The 17,978-nt window shown below is 42.1% G+C and overlaps 1 protein-coding gene and 1 long non-coding RNA gene across 3 annotated transcripts in view; both read right to left on the bottom strand.

The window, feature by feature from the left end:
• Positions 1 to 17,978, bottom strand: part of LOC137182437 (anoctamin-1-like) — a 162,503-nt gene that overhangs the window by 16,818 nt on the left and 127,707 nt on the right. The window lies entirely within an intron of this gene.
• LOC137182438 (uncharacterized) lies at positions 12,308 to 13,854 on the bottom strand. The gene is made up of 3 exons (XR_010928331.1): positions 13,411 to 13,854; positions 12,492 to 13,113; positions 12,308 to 12,444 (listed from the first exon to the last, which is right to left on the bottom strand). It is a non-coding gene; the product is annotated as an uncharacterized lncRNA (long non-coding RNA).

The following is a 17,978-nucleotide window of genomic DNA, read 5'->3' as shown; positions in this document are numbered from 1 at the left end:
GAGAATCATTACTAAATCAGTCTTATATTTGTGATTAAATCCAGCCTAGACTGATGAAAATATACTGTATGTTGCTTTAGTGGTAAGGTCAAATGTGCTGGAAACCAGTGTTCTCCAGTTCAGAGATGTGGCCAGATGTATAGACAATGTGTACATCAAATTTGCGATGAGAATGTGTGCTTTTTTTCACATAGGCATTTGACAGTACTTTTGCTGATAGGAGTCTTGCATTGTTTATTTAGCATATACTGTATCTGTGATGAAGTTGATTTTCTATCTATCAGGGAGCTAAGCTTGACATATTGATTTGATGGTGTTGTCACTTTTGGTCTGCCTCCATGCACTACCTCCTTAGAAACCTTTAGTCTAGCCATGATTTGACACTGAGAAAGCCCCTATTTGCTTAGAATAACAATTTGATGTCTCACACTTTAACTTAGTTCTGATGCCAGCTAACTTAGTTTCTGCTGGAAACTTGAGGCACAGCCATTTTTATAACAAGGGAACACTGGCTGCAAGTTGAGTTACTTGAACAGGCCTTTGATGTGTAGATCAAGAAAAAAAAGAAGTACTTTATAGATCCCCATGGTGAAATTGATCCTCTGCATTTGACCCATCCTATAAACACAAACAAACTAGGAGCAGTGGGCAGCCACAGTGCAGTGCCCGGGGACCAACGCAAGTTCCTTTGCTAGTGCCTTGGTTAGGGGCACTGACAGGAGTATTAACCCTAACATACGTGTCTTTGATGGAAACTGGAGCACCCAGCGGAAACCCATGCAAACATGGAGAGAACATGCAAAAGCTGCACAGAAAGGACCTGGAATGGCCAGGGTTCAAACCAAGGACCTTCTTGTGTTGGGTCTCACCAGCTGACCGCATGTTTCAAGACTCTAAGAAACAAAGAGACCTTTCATTCTGATGTGATAAGTGTGGTCGGATGGTATCAAAAAGAGGGAAGATGATCAGAACTGCGGGGGTTGAACTACCCGAAGGCCGCATTGCAGATGTTCAGGACAGCTGAAGGAACGAGGCAGGCCGAGGACTGGTGAGCGTCAGAGCCACTGTCCAGGACGAAACAACCAAGATCCAGCAATACAAGGCCGGACTGAAAGACAGCACAGCAGCACAAGAACAGGCACTTAGTACAAGATCAATAGAGGCAGGGATCTACCACGCCAGACAGGACTCTAGGTGCAGGCTGTGCAAAGATACTCCTGAGACAGTTCAGCACATAATAGCAGGGTGTAAAATGCAGGCAGGAACAGTGTACATGGAACACCATAACCAAGTGGCTGGCATAGTCTGCACTGAGTATGGGCCAGAAATCCCAAGGTCAGAATGGAAGACACCTCCTAAGGTGGTTGAGAATGACTGAGCTAAGATCCTGTGGGACTTCCAGATCCAGACTGACAAACTGGTGATGGCTAACCAACCGGACATCGTGTTGATCGACAAATGACAGAAGAAGGCAGTGGTGATAGATGTAGCGATCCCACGCGACAACAACATCAGGAAGAAGGAACATGAGAAGTTCAAAAAATACCAAGGGCTAAAAGAGGAGCTAGAAAAGATGTGGGGAGTAAAGGCAACAGTGGTGTGATTGTTAATGGGAGCACTTGGGGCTGTGACCCACAAACTAGGGGAGTGGCTCCAGCAGATTCCAGGTACAACATCTGAGGTCTCTGTCCAGAAGAGCGCAGTCCTAGGAACAGCTAAGATACTGCGCAGAACCCTCAAACTCCCAGGCCTCTGGTAGGGGACCCGAACTCGGAGAAGACACACAACCACCCCCCATAGGAGGGTTTTTTTAAGTATAGTGTCAGCAACTTTCGACCCATCAAACAATAATCTATTTCAACTGATTTAATCTTCGTTCAGGGCTTGTCACTTGACTAAAACTGCTTTTACAAAAGTGGTCAATGATTTTCTACTTGCTATAGATTTGGATTCTTCTGCTGTGCTTCTATTACTGGATCTCAGTAATAGATGTGACTTTGGCCCTATTTTGGCTTAAGTCTAACTTATCTGAAAGAACACAATGGGCCTCATACAAGAACATATTCATATTCTTATCCTAAATGGTAAATGGCCGGCATTTTATATGGCACTTTTATCCAAAGCACTTTACAGTGTTTCTCCATTTCACTCACATTCACGCACACAAGCTACTATGCATGGTGCTAACACAACTATCAGGAGCAATTTTGGGTTGACTATGTTGCCCAAGGACACTTTGACATGTGGACAGGAGTCAAACCTCTGACCTCCTGATTAGTGGACAACCTGCTCTGCAGGTATCAGTAGTACCTGCTCTATCAGTGGCATATGATGTGCGAAAACACCTGCACCTGCACCCTATGAATACCTTTCAATTTCCCAATCAGACTGCTCCTCGATCCTTACTCCTTGTTTGACCCAGAAGTCATTCTGGTCCACCATCATGAGGCGCTTATTTCTGCTCTGAGGAGCAAGGGAGGATCTCTAAGGAGCCATGTGTGAAGATACATGAGACTAGCCTTCCTGAGTTCTTTTACCAGCCAACACACCTCATTATTGGAAAACAGTCATTGATTGGACTGGTCTGATGGGCTATATCACTGCAGTTTCATACCAGAGTGGACAAATAGCAGATTCAACTGTATTTTACAAGTGTATTACTCCCAAGTCTTATATTTTATTGTTTTCTGATTCACCATCTAGTTGAAAATAGAAGATCTGTGTTAATTATGATCAACATAATTTTTTTCTTCCTCGCTGGGGTGCCCTGGTCTGCTGTCCTTTGGGGGGCGAGGGGATGGGAGGGGATGGAGGAAAAGAGAAGAAAGGGGAAGAGAAAAAAATCTTTTTCCCCACAGTAACAGGCTCTCTGTTCAGAGTGAGTGCTCGGGGTGGCAGGGTGCTTCCTCCAACAGTCAGCTTCGTCCCCAGGGCTTGGAGGCAGCTAAGGGGAAACCCCAGCCCCACGCAGCAATAAGCAAAAATCCAAACTTAAATTCAGAAGAAAAGCAAAGCAAAGACCAAACAGTAAACACACAAAGAAAATAGGATAAATTGGCTCTACCTGGGAGATCTTTTCTTTTCCCTTTTTCTTTTCCCCTGTTTTCTTTGTTTTCCTTCTTTCCCTCTCTCCCTTTTCCTCCCCTCCGTATCACTTTTCTTCCCACTTTCCTTGCTTTGCCTTGAGGGGTGGCAGGCCGGGGCGCCCCCGCGGGCGGGGTGCGGTTTGACAGACAGGAGGGGGAGATGAGTGAATAGGAAAGTCATAAAGTGGTTGTATCTGGGACATCACCAGTCACCCCTGCCAAGAAAATTCAATGTAATTATTTTTTTAATTCTAAAATTTCTCTTTTTTCCTTTCTTTGTTCCTTTTCAGTTCCTCTCCCTATTTATTTATTTACTTGTTGTTATTATTATCACCATTATTAATTTTTTATTATCCTTTTCCTTGCGCTTGTAACGACTCTCCCTGATAGCTCCTCTGTGCTTATATACACACTCACACTAAGAAACATATTATTATTATTATTTATAATGATAATGATAATTATATCATTTTTTCACTGGAAAAACCCACTGGAAAAATAGGTAATCTGACTAATCAACTTTCAACTCAATTCAGTTCAATTTTATTTATATCGCGCCAAATCACAAGAAGTCATCTCAGGGTACTGTCACATAGAGCAGGTCTCGACTGTACTCTTTAATTTACAGAGACCCAACAATTCCCCCATGAGCAAGCACTTGGCGACAGTGGTAAGGAAAAACTCCCCTTTATTGGGTAGAAACCTCAAGCAGAACCCAACTCTAAATGTGTGGCCATCTGCTTTGACCGGTTGGGTTGAGAGAGAAATAGAAGTTAAATTTTTTTTAAAATTTAGCTAACTGTAGAATTTCAGTTTAAACAACACCAACTCTTTGAGGTTTGTTTATCCTACTTTTGTTGTAGCATTGTCCTCAGATGAACCAGTGATGACTCAGTGGTTGTCTCGTGTGTTCAGGACAGTGTGTTAGTCAGCTTTGTAGCTGAGAGATCAGCTTTTAAGCTGCAGCTTCCCAGCGAATGTTTTCCACTCATGAGTGTTGCAGGAGCTGTAAGACAGAGTTGGGTTAACAGTTTTCTTCAGGTGATTCGTCGAATCACCACAGGGTTGAAGTGTTAGATGGGGAAGACAAAAACAAGTTGATTTGGTTGTCTCTGGGAACAGCATCTTGAAGATGTCTTGGTCCGTGGAAGAGCAGGTCGTTTACTTTGAAGTCTCCTTGACTGACTAAATTTCTTACTAAAATAACTTTGCCAGTCGAAATGAAACTATACTTCAAGTTACTAAGTAAGTTACTAAACAAAATAATTTCAACATAAAGTTTGTTTGGACTTACAATACTGTATGTAGCTTGACGTAAAGAAAAAGGAGAAAATTAAACTCAGGAGACCACTGGATATGAGAAAGTTGAGATGGTGGAAGTCCTTAGAGATGTGATGTGCCTCTCCTTGATGGGAGATTCAAGATCCTTTTATTGTCATTCAGGAAAACATCAGTGATGCAAAGCAGAACGAAATTACAAGCATGGTACCATTAAAAACACAGATTTAAAAAAAAACAGGGCTATTGATGAGAGAAAAAGACAAAAAACACAAAAGCACAGTCAGCGGTGTGTTATTTTGTTGAGCAGTCTGATAGCAGCCGGGTAGAAACTTTTACTGAACCTGACAGTGCTGCTACGCAGGCTGCTATATCTCTTGCCTGAAGGCAAGAGGGAGAACAGCCTGTTGTAGGGGTGAGTAGAGTCTCTCAGGATGCTGGTCGCTTGAGCTAGTAGGTGTTTTTGGGCCTGTATAGGTGACAGTGTGACCCTAATAGTCCTCCCTGCTGTCCTCACCACTCTCCTCAGGGCCTTTCTGTCTGAGGTGTTAGAGTTTTCATGCCAGAGACAGATGCCACGGGTCAAAACACTCTCAGTGGTGCCACTGTAGAAGGTGGTGAGGATGGATGGATTGAGATAAGCCCCCTTCAGCCTCCACAGGAAATGTAGATGCTGGTGAGCTTTTTTCACCAGAGAGGAGGTGTGCAGGGACCAGGACAGGTAATTGGCCGCATGAACCCCCAGGAACTCAGTGTTCAGTACAGTCTCCACAGCAGTTCCATTGATGAGGATCGGGGTATGCATGGGCCGTTTCCTCCTGAAGTCAATCACCATCTCCTTGGTTTTTTTGATGTTCAGTACAAGGTTGTTGTTCCTGCACCAGTCTGCAAAGAGCTTAACCTCTTCTCTGTAAGTGTTCTCCTGGTTGTTGTGGATCAGGCCCACCACTGTTGTGTCATCCGCGTACTTAATGATGTGATTCGTACTCCACTTTGCACAAATTGAGGCCTGTCTGAGAGAGAGTTCAAGATCCAATTGCACAGTGGAGAATTTAGCCCAAGTGGGCCCAGTTTTTCACCAGATGCTGGGGGATTATGGTATTGAATGCCGAGCTAAAATCGTCAAACAACATCCATACACGTGTGTTCTTTTTCTCAAAGTGCTCCAGGCTCAGATGAAGTGCAGTGGATATAGCATCCTCAGTGGAACGATTAAGGTGGTAGGCAAATTGAAGTGGGTCGAGTGAGGGGGGAAGGACAGATGTGATATGATCCTTGACTAGTCTTTCATAGCACTTCATTATTATGGGAGTGAGTGCTACCGGTCAGTAGTCATTTAGACTAGTAACTGTGGGCTTTTTGGAACTGGGATGATGGCTGAGCTTTTGAAGCATGATGGTACAGCTGCTTGACTCAGAGAGATGTTAAATATGTCTGTTAGGATATGAGTCAGCTGATCCGTGCACCCCTTGAGCACGCACCCTGGTATCATGTCAGGACCTGCAGCTTTCCATGGGTTGATCTTCCTCAGGGTCTGTTGGACATCAGCTGGGTCCAGATGTAGCACCTGGTTGTTGTGGTGTGGAGTGGCTTTCACTGCTGGTGTTTTGTTAAGTGCTTCAAACCCGCCCAAATAATTATTTAGACAGTTTAGGAAGTCAGTGCTATCATCACAGTCCTGAGGGGCAGACCTGTAATCTCTAACAGATTGGATACCCTGCCACAGTCTCTTAGTGTCTCTCTGGTCTTGAAAATGACTCTGAATCTTTTGTCCATGGGCTCTTTTTGCCATTCTGATGGCCTTATTCAGATTGACTCTCTCAGACCTAAAGGCAGTTGTATGGCCAGATTTAAAAGCTGAATTTCTTGCTTTCAGCCGGGCTTGAACCTCAGTGGTCATCCATGGTTTCTGATTTGCCCGGGCTGGCTGTGATGGTTTTTGTGACACTGACATCCCCCATACATTTTTGAATGTAGCCTGAGACAGCCTCAGCATACTCACCGACATCTGTGATCTGATCTGATGCCCTCAACAGGCACCGTTCTCTCCCCAAACACAGGAACCTTGGTAACGGCAGTAAATCCTGACATATATTTGGACTGTTTTTCTCCAGTAGACTTGTCTGAACTAACTTCAATGATTTGTTCAGCTAAACCATCAACCTGTCTCTTAGATCCCATCCCAACTAGGCTGCTTAAGGAAGCCTTACCCTTAGTGAGCACTTCTTTACTAGATATGATCAATCTGTCTTTAGTAACAGGCTATGTACCACAGTCCTTTAAAGTAGCTGTAATTAAACCTCTTCTTAAAAAGCCTACTCTTGATTCAGGTGTTTTAGCCAATTATAGACCTATATCTAACCTTCCATTTCTATCCAAGATCCTTGAGAAAGCAGTCTCTAATCAGTTATGTGACTTTCTACATAACAATAGTTTATTTGAGGATTTTCAGTCAGGATTTAGAGCGCATCATAGCACAAAAACAGCACTGGTGAAAGTCACAAATGACCTCCTAACTGCATCAGACAAAGGATTTGTCTCTATACTTGTCCTGTTAGATCTTAGTGCTGCATTTGACACAATTGACCATCAAATCCTTTTGCAGAGACTGGAACATTTAATTGGCATTAAAGGAACTGCATTAACCTGGTTTAAGTCCTATTTATCAGACCGATTTCAGTTTGTACATGTGAATGATGAATCCTCCGTGAAGGCAAGGGTTAGACACGGAGTTCCACAAGGTTCTGTACTTGGACCAATTCTATTCACCTTATATATGCTTCCTTTAGGTAATATTATTAGGAAACACTCCATAAATTTTCATTGTTACGCAGACGATACCCAATTATATTTATCAATGAAGCCAGATGAACCCAATCAGTTAAACAAACTCCAAACATGCCTTAACGACATAAAGACCTGGATGACCTGCAATTTTCTACTACTAAATTCAGATAAAACTGAAGTTATTGTGCTTGGCCCTAAACACCTTAGAAACACATTATCTAATGATAAAGCTGCTCTGGATGGCATTACCCTGGCCTCCAGCACCACCGTAAGGAATCTGGGAGTTATCTTTGATCAGGATATGTCCTTTAACTCCCACATAAATCAAATTTCAAGGACTGCCTTTTTTCACTTACGTAATATCTCAAAAATCAGGCACATCCTGTCCCAAAAAGATGCAGAAAAACTAGTTCACGCATTTGTTACTTCTAGGCTGGATTATTGCAATTCCTTATTATCAGGCTGCCCTAACAAGTCTCTAAAGACTCTCCAGCTGGTCCAGAACGCAGCTGCACGTGTATTGACTAAAACTAGAAAAAGAGACCACATTTCTCCCATTTTAGCTTCACTACATTGGCTTCCTGTAAAATCTAGAATAGAATTTAAAATCCTTCTCCTAACTTACAAAGCCCTTAATGGTCAGGCACCATCATATCTTGAAGAGCTCATAATACCGTATTATCCCACTAGAACACTGCGCTCCCAGTATGCAGGCTTACTGGTGGTCCCTACAGTCTTTAAAAGTAGAATGGGAGGCAGAGCCTTCAGCTATCAGGCTCCTCTTCTATGGAACCATCTACCGGATTCAGTCCGGGGTGCAGACACCCTCTCTATGTTTAAGAGTAGGCTTAAAACTTTCCTTTTTGATAAAGCTTATAGTTAGGGCCGACCAGGCTCGCCTTGGATCAGCCCTTAGTTATGCTGCTATAGGCCTAGACTACTGGGGGACTTCCCATGATGCACTGAGCTCCTCTCTCCTCCTCCTCCTCTCCATCTGTATGCATTCATGTAACATCAATGCATGTCACTAACTTTGCTTCTTCCCCGGAGTTTTTTGTGCTTTCTCATCTCACAGAAAAGCCTGACTCCCGGGCCGAACCTTCGCGGTCCTTCACAGTCCTGATGGCATCCTTCCCTGGCTGTTGCTGCTTGTGCTTGTTGTTGTTTGTTGTTGTCGTTGTTTTTCTTCTGTCCCCCCTCCCCCTTTCCCTCTCTCTTTCTCTCTCTCAACCCAACCGGTCAAAGCAGATGGCCGCCCACCAAGAGCCGGGGTCTGCTTGAGGTTTCTACCCGTTAAAGGGGAGTTTTTCCTTACCGCTGTCGCCAAGTGCTTGCTCATGGGGGAACTGTTGGGTCTCTGTAAATTAAAGAGTATGGTCTGACCTGCTCTATGTGAAAAGTGCCTTGAGATGACTTCTGTTGTGATATGGCGCTATATAAATAAAGATTGATTGATCTTTGGTGGCAGCCTCTCTGAAGACAGACCAGTCAGTACAGTCAAAACAGTCCTGTAGTGCTGACATGGCTCCCTCCTGCCAGACCCTTACCTGTTTCGAAGAGGCTCTGTTCTGGTAAGCAGTGGTCTATATGCTGGTGTAAGCATCACAGTGATGTGGTCAGATGAGCCAAGGTGGGGATGGCGTACTGTTTTGAATGCTCCTTCAATGTTGGTATAAGCATGATCCAGTAAGTTGGCCTTGGTTTTTATTTTGGCCTCAAGCATGGGCGTGTTTTAGGGTGGAGATACACATTCTCCCACACAACCAAAAAGTTCTTTGTCTGAGAGAGAACACATGAACCCCTCTGGGTTGATTCACTAACTGATGACTTACTCGAGATTTAATTTAAAATCACAGATTCCTCGTTTCACCATGGTCATTCACATTTAAACATAAATTGCATAGAAATCATGGTTACACTCATTCAGATAATATATGTGTACTGCAATCAGTATTTCAAAACTCCCTTAACTCAAATCATACCAAAAATTCTCCTTACAGTCCTAACTAGTTCTCACTATTAATATCAAGGCATGCAGGGTTAGACATATCTTTAACTATCACATATAATGGGACCAAGACTTATGATTAAACAAGTCAAATAAATCAAATAATGCACATATATAAGCATATATGTTATGTATACTCAAAATTGCATTTCTGATAGACCCTATGGATATGTGGTTTTACTCATTACAATTTATCTAGAATAATCCTTCACACAAAATTTAGCAGTAATTTGAAGTTAAATGCACATGCCTAATATTTCATAAAATTTATTCTAAGGGTGTCCTCTGGAGGGCACCCTCCTTACATGATACTGAGACATCAATATTCACATTAATATCAACTTGATCAATTTTCTTCATAGAGACTCGAGAACTGGATCCTTTTGACGTGCATCTCCTGATTAACAATTTTTAACTTTTAAGGTAATTACGCTTTCAATACATATTGAATCAGATTTTGACTTCGAGAATAAGGGCAAAGTTAGTGTGTGTGTGTGTGTGTGTGTGTATGTATTTGGGTCACAGAGGGAGGGGAGAGAAAGAGAATTTGAGATAGATAGACAGGACAGTGATAAGATTGTCCCAACTCATCAAAATAGGATGATGAGGTTGTGGTAACACAGTCCTTTTTTTCAAGGAAAAGTCTTTCAATCTAGTATTTTTTTTTTTTTTTTTTTTTTGCGACTTGAGGAGTTGATGAAAGAGTGTGATTGCTTTTAGTCTGTCATTAATGCCACATTTAAATACAATTGGGGGTCTTTGGAGGTAGAGTGAGAGGAGTGTTGCTTCTGTGAAGTGTCAGACTGACACTTTAACATTGAAAAAAGGACTTACAGTTTACCTTTGAAGTAATTCCAAACCCAAAGTTGAATATATATCCACATCCTGAGATTAAGGGTTATCATTGATTAACCCCAGCCCTTTTTTGGGGGGCTTTCAGAGACATTCCAGGATAGCAAAATAAAAGGGGGCACTGGGTTTCTTACACCATTTTCCCTCAAACATTTAGCCAAATAAAACATTTCCAGTGTTCAAAAGACACCCTAATCATATTCTGGGCTATTAAGTAATGAATTCACAACTACAATATCAGTAAATACAGATGCAAATAATTAATAAATAATATAAACACATTCTGCCAGTAGTTGCTACGGCTGTTAAAGCCAACTGACAGCTGATCCAGCTGTGATCAGCTGCAACTGTCATCAGAAATGGACATCGCTTCACATGACCCTTGAGGGGAAAGGACGTCAAATTTCTCGAATGCTGTGATCAGTCTATACAATGTCAGTTTGACTTTGATACGATTTTGTCATTGTTTCGAGCGTTGACCCGATTATGAACACGAGAGCAATGAACAGGCTTGTAATGTGACAGAACAGTCGTGTGGCAGGATGCCCACGACACCCTGTGGCAAAAGTCTAGCATGTCAGAATTTTTTCAATATTCCTGCCTAGTTCAACATTTCCCACAATGTTTTCCTTGATGTTGACCAATAGGATAAAAGAGTGCTCTTTGGCGCACATACGCACGGACACAGAAAGTCAAAGCCGTTCTCCAGCGGCTGTCTGGCCAAGCTGAGCTGCATTGAGTGTCACAGACAGCGGGGAGAGCAGCAGCTCATCTCCATCTTCTCTACAGGCTGATTCAGGAAGAAAAACTGCCGTCAGTCATCAGTTAATCAGTAACCGCTCTCTTGCTTTCAGAAATCAAGAAGCCAGTCACTGATGACTGACGGCAGGTCTCCCTGTCCGAATCACCCTGTAGAGGATGAGATGAGCTGTTGCTTTCCCTGTTGTCTGAAACATAAAATGCGGCTCAGCTCAGCCAGACAGCTGCTGTACAGCTTTGACCCAGGAACGGATCTTTCTTTTCTTTTTCTTTTCAGAACACAAGACCGCCAGCATCACAAATAGCGCTTTTGTAGCCATGATTGACAATTTTTTAAACCCTCCTCCTCAGTGATCTATGAACTCACATGAGGTCGTGAATAATGATTGGTTGGAGTCAAACTTGTAGTGTCGCCAGTCTCCCAGATCATGTTTTAAGTGTCAGAGTGTTTGTAGGGGAGTAATGTTCCTATACAACCTCCTAGTGGTTGCTGAGGGGTGGCTGTGGCTCAGGAGGTAGAGCGGGTCGTCCACTAATCACAAGACCAGTGGTTCGATTCCCAGCCCCTGTCGAAGTGTCCTTGGGCAAGATACTGGACCCCAAATTGCTGTGCCATATGTGTGTGAATGATTAGATTCCCTCTGATGGGTAGGTTGGGACGGTAAGCCCCGCCATCAGCGTATGAATGTGTGTGAATGGGTGAATGTGATTCGTAGTGTAAAAAGCGCTTTGAGTGGTTGGAAGACTAGAAAGGTGCTATACAAGTACAGGCCATTTACATTTACTTCCTGTCACCAAACAATTTAGGAAAATAAAAGGACCCCACTATGTTGAGAAGTAGCTGTCTGTGTCTGATGTTTCATTAGGTTACAGTGGTCTTTGTGGGCTGCTCTGTGAAGTTTTGGAGATTTTATTGATGGATATACTGTAACACTGATGACGTTTTGGACAGTCTCATCTAGCCAGTTTTAATTTATGAAGCGGCTGTTTTTTTGTTTGTTTTTTATTTCAGGTTTTCCTGAATATTTGGCTGTGTTTTCTCAGTGTGTAGTGGTTTATAGAGACATGTCAGTCTGTTTTCATATTGCTATTTCTACAGTAAAATACTGTAAGAACAAGTTGGGATTTTGCAGCAGTTTGTTGTTTTTCATTGTTGTTGTGATAGTGGGTATGTGTGTTTTATCAGAGTGTAGAAGTTTAAAAATTGTGTCCGAGTGTGTCATGTTCGATAAGGCCTGCTGCGAGCTGCACTGCATTGCTGAACTCTGATATATGAATGAACACAGGTCACTTAACTGTCACGGATCACTGTTTGTACAAGCTGACTTTTGTTGTGAATGCACTTTTATACTGATTGCCTAACAATCAGCTGTCTTCACAAGAAAAATGACAGTATGGGTCTAAAATTCAGCTGGCAAAAATTACCTATAGTTACGTTTACAGCATCTAGCAACCGTAGTAATTATGACCTGGGGAAGTGATGCAGTTCAGATGATGTCAATATAAGGTGACTTCCTTATTAGATGGAGGCGTGTTGGGGGCATAGCTAGATGGTTAGCCAGATGGCAAAAAGTTTTTAAAAACTTTTATAACATGGTGTTTACTGTTGCCATGATGACAAAGGTTGCGTAACTTTAAGAAAGTACTAACTATGTTTCAAGTAAAAACCCTAACCTTAACCCAACCCTAACCCTAACCCTAACCCTAACCCTAACCCTAACCCAAACCATGATCTTTCCCTAACCCTAACCAAGTGTTTTTTGCCCCTAAACCTAACCGGACCTTAATGATGTTGATGTTGTCACATCATAGAACATAATTACTTATTAACAGTCATTTGTAACGGTTTTTGAAAGCAGCATTTTATGCTACTTTGGGTCATTCTGAAATGCTACTATGGGTCGTTGTGGAACAGGGCCATGCACAGACATTTGGGGGGCAGATGCTCAAGTGGAAAAAAAAGGGCACTGATAACTGAATACATGAATTCACATCACACGTCTGTTGAGTCATCTCATTGATTAGCAGGCAGCACAGCAACAATGCTGCTGCAGTATGAACACACACACATGCATACACACACACATGCACAGTGAGTGGAGGAACCAACTAGAGCAACTTTGATCAATTTTACAATCAATAGAGAATCAATCAACTGTCAACTGTGTTTCATCAGAACAAATCCTGCAGTTTTTTAAGAATAAAATCAACCTGAATTAGATTTAAATCTACACTTTTACACTCAGGAAGTAAAAGTTCATCAGGTTGACCTTTTAGAAAGAGTCTGAATTTATTGGTGAACAGGACTCAGAGTGGAAACCCCTCAGAGGATAATAATTAAAACTATCACTCTTGTTGTCCTGCTTCAGCTGGATCAGAGAGGAAACTGCAGACAGGGACGGGTTGGAAAGAGGAGGAAGAGGGAGTCATACCACCTTAAAGGTGGCTGGCAGAGTGCAATTTACAGGTTTTCTGAACTGCTAAAGCACGAAACCCCATTCTCTGAACCAAATGCTCAGTGGCCTGAACCCATTTATTGAATCGATCACTCTTTTGACAAAACCTTTCACAACAACAACTTTCACCCAGTGAGACACAATTTGCAGATCTCATTTACTCTTTTTGCAAAACTCTAAACACATTCTCATTCACTAAAACACACTTTATATTGTGATACACTTCTGATGCAGAATGGTAACTACAGGTGGCAGATGTTTAACACAATTACAGCAAAAATGTCATAGCTTACACACTACAACTCTAAATTGTTGACACTTGTTGCTAATGATGTCATGAAACCAATATAAGTCAACTCCGAGTGCAGTCAGATGTCTTGTTTGGGCATGAACAACAGGAACATGAGTAGGCAGAGCCTCCTGTCTACGTCGTAGTTTGGGATGTCAGTTTTCACAATAGTTTGCTGACATGGGAGTAATTCAACATCATAAATGTTTGCCTTCCACCATACTCCCCATTCCTCAACCCAATAGAAGAGTTTTTCTCTGCATTGCACCCAAAGGTCTATGACCGAAAACCCTATAACAGGGAAAATCTCCTACAGGCCATGGAATTGGCCTGGGGTGACATAGGTGTGGAGTCTTACCAAGGCTGGATCCGGCACACCAGAGGGTTTTTTCCCCTGTTGCTTGTTTAGGGAGAACATTGCCTGTGATGTTTCCTGGTGACAGCCCTGTTCCCACTGAGACTGACGTGCTGACGTGCTACGGTAAGCGTAGTGTCATTTCCGGTTGTTGACTGTGTTTACTGATAGCGTTGTTGCTGCTCTCAACTCAGTTGATTTTGCTATATTTCACATCACTGGATAAATACCTGCTGTATATTTAAACTTTCGCTAGTTCTACACAAGCACTCTCAGCGCTTGCTCTCTTAGCGACTGTTCGCTCGCTAATTGCACAGTTGTTGGTTATTTTAGCTCTGCAGCTAGCATTAGCAGCTAACTTAAACTAAGCAGTTAACGATGGCTTCTCTCTCTCTCGCTCTTGTTCTCCTGCTCTCTCTTGCTCAGTGTGTCAACTGTTTAGTTATTCCTCTGCCTGCGTTAGTGAAAAAGGTACGTGTAATAAGTGTAGTTTATTTGCAGTGCTGGAGGCGAGGCTCAGTGAATTCGAAGCACGGCTCCACACCATGGAAAAGCAATCAGTAACTAATGTAGTTAGCCAGCCCCCAGTAGCCGGTGCGGGCCGACCTAGTGTAGCTCCTACTCCCCCGGTACTTACTGAGCAGCCGGGAAGCCAGGGTGGCTGGGTGACTGTCCGAAGGAAGTATAGCCCTAAGCAGAAGCCCACGGTTCACCACCAACCAGTTCATGTTTCTAACAGGTTCTCCCCCCTCAGTAACACACCTGCTGAGAAACCAACTCTGATTATTGGCAGCTCCATAGTCAGAAACGTTAGCGACACCAGCAGCCATAGTTAAATGTATTCCTGGGGCCAGAGCAGGTGACATAGAATCAAATTTAAAACTGCTGGCTAAGGATAAACGTAAATATGGTACGATTGTCATCCATGTTGGCGGTAACGAAAATGATTGTTGAGTCGGTGTGTACATATGCAAAAACAATGTCGGACTCCGTAGTTTTCTCTGGCTAGTCTATGGCTTGTCTATGGCCAAGTTTATTAGTAGACCAAAACCATGACAACCCAGAGTTGAGACCAGGAGGCAGAGCTGCAGTCCTACACGCTTCTCTGCACTTCCATTAGAGCAGTTAGAGCAGAAGAGGATTAATTCATAAAAATCTAATAAAAATTAAAACCACTACTGCAATAGTACAACAAAATAAGATAATTAAATGTGGACTCTTGAACATTAGATCTCTGTTATCTAAAGCTGTATTAGAAAACAATTTAATCTCAGATCATCATATTGATTTATTTTGTCTCACTGAAGCCTGGCTGTGTCATGAAGAATATGTCAGCCTAAATGAATCCACTCCCCGAGTCATATTAATACTCACATTCCTCGAGACACTGGCCGAGGGGGTGGAGTTGCGGCCATTTTCAACTCAAGCTTAATCATCAACCCTAGACCTAAATTTAATTATAACTCATTCGAAAGCCTTGTTCTTAATATCTCTCACCCAACCTGGAAAACTTTACAGCCAGTTCTATTTGTTATAGTGTACCGTCCTCCTGGCCCGTACTCTGAATTCTTATCTGATTTTTTATCAAACTTAGTCCTTAGTACAGATAAACTGATTATAGTAGGTGATTTTAATATTCATGTGGATGTCAATAATGATAGTCTCAGAACTGCATTTATCTCATTATTAGACACAATTGGCTTCTCTCAGTGTGTAAATAATCCCACTCGCTGTCTTAACCACACCCTTGACCTTCAATCAATCAATCAATCAATCAATCAGTTTTTATTTATATAGCGCCAAATCACAACAAAAGTCATCTCAGGGCACTTTTCACATAGAGCAGGTCAAGACCGTACTCTTTAATTTACAGAGACCTAACAATTTCCCCGTGAGCAAGCACTTGGCGACAGTGGTAAGGAAAAACTCCCCTTTAACGAGTAGAAGCCTCAAGCAAAACCCAGCTCTTGGTGGGCGGCCATCTGCTTTGACCGGTTGGGTTGAGAGAGAGAAAGAAAGAGGGAAAGGGGGGGGGAGACAGAATAACAACAATCATAACAACAACGACAACAGTAGCAGCAACAGTAACAGCCAGGGAAGGATGCCAACAGGATTGTTAAGGACCTTGTTCTGAATTATGGGATTGAAATTGAACATTTAATATTTTTTCCACAAAATCCTATTTTATCAGATCATTTTTAATAACTTTAGAATTCCTATTACTGGATTACACAACATTAGACAAAAATGTCTTCACTAGATGTCTATCTGATACTGCTGTAGCTAATTTTAAGGAGGCAGTTCCATCAGTACTGAATTCAATGCCATGTCTCAATACTACAGAGGACTCTTATGTTAACTTTAGTCCCTCCCAAATAGATAATCAGGCACCGATTTCTCCCCAAACACAGGCACCTTAGAAACAGCTGTAAATCCTGACATATATTTAGACTGTTTTTCTCCAGTTGACTTTTCTGAACTAACTTCAATGATGATAACCAATCAACCTGTCTCTTAGACCCCATCCCAACTAGGTTGCTTCAGGAAGCCTTACCCTTAGTTAGCGCTTCTTTACTAGATATGATCAATCTGTCTTTAGTAACAGGCTATGGACCACAGTCTTATAAAGTAGCTGTAATTAAACCTCTTCTTAAGAAGCCTACTCTTGATTCAGGCATTTTAGCCAATTATAGACCTATATCTAACCTGCCATTTCTCTCTAAGATCCTTGAGAAAGCAGTCTCTAATCAGTTATGTGACTTTCTATATAACAATAGTTTATTTGAGGATTTTCAGTCAGGATTTAGAGCGCATCATAGCACAGAGACAGCACTGGTGAAAGTCACAAATGACCTCCTTACTGCATCGGACAAAGGATTTGTCTCCATACTTGTCCTGTTAGATCTTAGTGCTGCATTCAACACAATTGACCATCACATCCTTTTGCAGAGACTGGAACATTTAATTGGCATTAAAGGAAGTGCATTAAGCTGGTTTAAGTCCTATTTATCAGACCGATTTCAGTTTGTACATGTTAATGATGAATCCTCCGTGAAGGCAAGGGTTAGACACGGAGTTCCACAAGGTTCTGTACTTGGACCAATACTATTCACCTTGTATATGCTTCCTTTAGGTAATATTATTAGGAAACACTCCATTAATTTTCATTGTTATGCAGATGATGCTCAATTATATTTATCAGTGAAGCCTGATGAAACAAAACTCCAAGCATGCCTTAACGACATAAAGACCTGGATGACCTGCAATTTTCTACTACTAAACTGGGATAAAACTGAAGTTATTGTGCTTGGCCTTAAAGACCTTAGAAAAAAAATATCTAATGATATGGTTACCCTGGATGGAATTACCCTGGCCTAAAGCTCCACCATATGGAATCTGTGAGTTATCTTTGATCAGGATATGTCCTTTAACTCCCACATAAATCAAATCTCAAGGACTGCCTTTTTTCATTTACGTAGTATCGCAAAAATCAGGCACATCCTGTCTCCAAAAGATGCAGAAAAACTAGTCCACGCATTTGTTACTTCTAGGTTGTATTATTGCAATTCCTTATTATCAGGCTGCCCTAACAAGTCTCTAAAGACTCTCCAGCTGGTCCAGAATGCAGCTGCATGTGTTTCTCCCATTTTAGCTTTGCTACATTGGCTTCCTGTAAAATCTAGAATAGAATTTAAAATCCTTCTCCTAACTTACAAAGCTCTTAATGGTCAGGCACCATCATATCTTGAAGAGCTCATAGTACCGCATTATCCCACTAGAACACTGCGCTCCCAGAATGCAGGCTTACTGGTGGTTTGTACAGTCTTTAAAAGTAGAATGGAAGGCAGAGCCTTCAGCTATCAGGCTTGCTGTTGTATTGAGATGTTTTAACAGTGGTTTAATTTCACAACAGTAACAAACAATGCCGGGGCTTAGGGCAAACACTATCATTACCTGGCTGTTACTAGTCATGCTGCTCTGCAGGGCGTTCAATTTGCATGTGTGCGGTGGCTGTGACAAGGGAAGTCAAAGAGGGAGGGGCAGGGGCTTGTGCGGTCTCACAGAATTAGAACTAACTATGAGGGATGCACCATTTTATCATACTGGT

Source organism: Thunnus thynnus, chromosome 5, assembly GCF_963924715.1.
Source record: "Thunnus thynnus chromosome 5, fThuThy2.1, whole genome shotgun sequence".
Classification (NCBI taxonomy): Eukaryota; Metazoa; Chordata; class Actinopteri; order Scombriformes; family Scombridae; genus Thunnus; species Thunnus thynnus.
The sequence above is the reverse complement of the archived record's forward strand: the minus strand, read 5'-3'. Positions and strand labels throughout refer to the sequence as shown.